The sequence below is a fragment of the Triticum urartu genome, chromosome 5, assembly GCF_003073215.2.
Source record: "Triticum urartu cultivar G1812 chromosome 5, Tu2.1, whole genome shotgun sequence".
Taxonomy (NCBI): Eukaryota; Viridiplantae; Streptophyta; class Magnoliopsida; order Poales; family Poaceae; genus Triticum; species Triticum urartu.
Window position 1 is genome coordinate 617,093,129 of NC_053026.1, and position 3,048 is coordinate 617,096,176.

Here is a 3,048-nt window from a genome sequence, read left to right on the forward strand (position 1 = left end):
CGATCCGTCTGACATACTTGAGAGGCTCAACACACACGAGTTTCAGCTTTCTGAGAAAAGAGATATCTACGGTCCAAACTATGGGCAAACTCGCGCCTTAAGGCAAAAGCTGTCTCCTCATCTGAAGAAGAATCTGACTGCAGTTCTGATGATCCTGAAGACATTGGAAGAGAACTTGCAATGCTAGTGAAGAAGTTCCAAAAATTCACCAAGAAGAAAGGCTTCAGAAAATCTTCACGATCAAGCTCAAGGAATGATGAAGCTTCTGCTCATGACTACAAGAAGAAAACATGTCACAAGTGCAAGAAAACTGGACACTTCATCTCTGAGTGTCCACAGTGGGACAATGAGAACAGAAGGAAGAAGAAGAGCAAGGAATATGATTCTGATGACAAGAAGAAGAAGAAACACTCAAAGTCTTCTTCCAAGTCTTCATCAAAGTCTTCATCACACAAGAAGAGCTCATCTGGCAAGGCACGTGCGTTTGTTGGAAAGGAGATGGATTCAGAGGAGGAGTCCGCATCTGAGGAGGCAGAGGTGGAGTCTGAGGAGGAGTCTGATTCTGGCATTGCGAGTCTGGCTACAGCATACGTCGCCAAGTCCATCTTCAACACTGAAGACAATGACTGCATCACCGACACCAACGCAAATGACAAGAATGACTCCACTCCTACCTACTGCTTCATGGCACGCGGTGCCAAGGTAAACACACGCACTACTTGCTATGAAACATCTAGTGACGATGACTCTGAATGTGATTCAAAACCTAGCTACAAAACACTTGCTAAAATTGCAACTGAACAACAGAAAGCTATGGAACATATTCAAAAACTGTTAGACAGAAGCGATGATCTGTTGGGTGCTGAAATGACTCGATCTGAATCCTTAATTAAAGACATAAAAAACCTTCACTTTAAGTATCAGGAACTTGAAGATCGTCATGATACTCTCTCAACAACTCATGAAAAGCTTTCCTATGATTATCTTCAAAGGAAGCAAGAAATTGAGAAATTGAGGGTGGCTCATGAAGATCTTCAAAAGGAAAACGAGTCACTTCGCTCCGAACAGATCAGTCCCGCTCAGGAAGGATTTGAACCACCATGTCTTAAATGCATTGAGCGTGATAATGCTAATTCTGTTGCTGAATGTTCCACTTCTACTGCTGTTGCAATATCTTCAACTGTTGACGTGGTAACTAACCCCTCTGCTAAGGATACCACTGCTATTGCTAATGAGAATGCTATGTTGAAGACATTGCTTGAAACAGGGATGTACAAAAGTCTTAAAGGACATCAGACACTATGTGATGTCCTCAAGAAGCAGATCCTGAATCGAAACCCTAGGAAAGAGGGTGTTGGATTTGTGAGGAAAATCAATGCAGATGGCTCTTACTGGAAACCTGAGCAGTACCCCAAAACCACATGGGTTGCTGCAAAGGAACTTTCAACAGATCCATCCAACTTATCTGGCTTCACTTGTGCTAACCCCATTATCATTGATGAATCCTTTGATGCAAACTATAAACTGTTTAAGAATCAGAATGGTGAAGTGTTTGCCAGGTACATTGGTACTAACTGCAGGAATGGACCGCCTATGAAGAAGATTTGGGTTTCCAAAAAGTGTCTGGAAAATCTTCCTGTGAATGTCTTCATGACACCTCACTTGAAGAAGACAAATCTCAGACCAAAGGCTTCATACGGTCCAATGGCTTCATACAAACAGAGGACTCACCTGAGTCACACTAACACAAATGTTTTGCAGGGAAACCATACTCAGGCACATGAGTATGAGAGCGGTTCATTGAACCGTGTTCATGTGACCAAAAATTATTCTGCTTATTCCTATGAGTATTATTGTCCACCTGCTAGACTGTTTGCTAAGGCTTCAAAGCCAAAATTCTCAGATGCTGCACTTAGACTTATTGCTTCTAAGCCACCCTTGAAGATGTGGGTGGTTAAGAAAGCTTAACTCTCTTTTGCAGGGAAAGGTCTCCAGCAGAAAAACAAAATCTTCTGATGCTGTTGCTGGGGACCTTAAAAATCTTGTAGGGCGCAAGATAAAATGCCCGAATGGGATCAATATGTACTTCGTTCCTGAATCGCATGCTACTCTCCCTATTAGTCCTAATCTGGATTTAAGTTTTCATAACCCACTGGTTCGTCAAATGTTTATGCTTCACAATTCTCTTCGTGAAGCCTATCCCCCTAACTGTACTGTAGGGTACGACACCAGCGACTTCAAAATCTTCAGAATGGATTATTGACAGTGGGTGTACAAATCACATGACTGGCAGAAGAAGCCTTCTTATGGACTCAACATTACGTCCATCCGACAAGAGCCACATCACATTTGCTGACACTGGTAAAAGTAAGGTATTGGGTCTAGGTAGAGTTGCAATCTCAAAGGATCAACACATGGATAAAGTCATGCTTGTTGAATCCCTTGGCTTCAACTTAATGTCTGTCTCAATGCTTTGCGATCTGAATATGATTGTAATGTTTGGAAAATATCGCTGCCTGGTGCTAATGGAATCTGACAGATCTCTAGTGTTTGAAGGGTATCGGAAAGGTGATTTGTACGTGCTAGATTTCTCAGCAGGACCACAACTTGCGGTATGCCTTCTTGCAAAAGCTTCAGAATGCTGGCTTTGGCATCGGAGGCTTGGGCATGCTGGCATGAGGAACCTCCACACCCTTGCGAAGAAGAAGCATGTCATAGGCATCGAGGGCGTCAAGTTCAAGAAAGATCATTTATGCGGTTCCTGTGAAGCAGGGAAGATGACAAGGGCAAAACATCCTTCGAAGACAATCATGACTACTACACAACCCTTCGAACTGCTCCACATGGACCTTTTCGGTCCCACTCACTACTCAACTTTTACTACTACTGCTTGCCTCTATGGCTTCGTCATTGTTGATGATTACTCTAGATATACTTGGGTACACATAATCCTTTACAAGACTGAAGTGCAGGATGTCTTCAGACGCTTCACCAATCGAGCTATGAACAATTTTGGCGCCAAGATAAAGCACATTAGAAGTGACAATG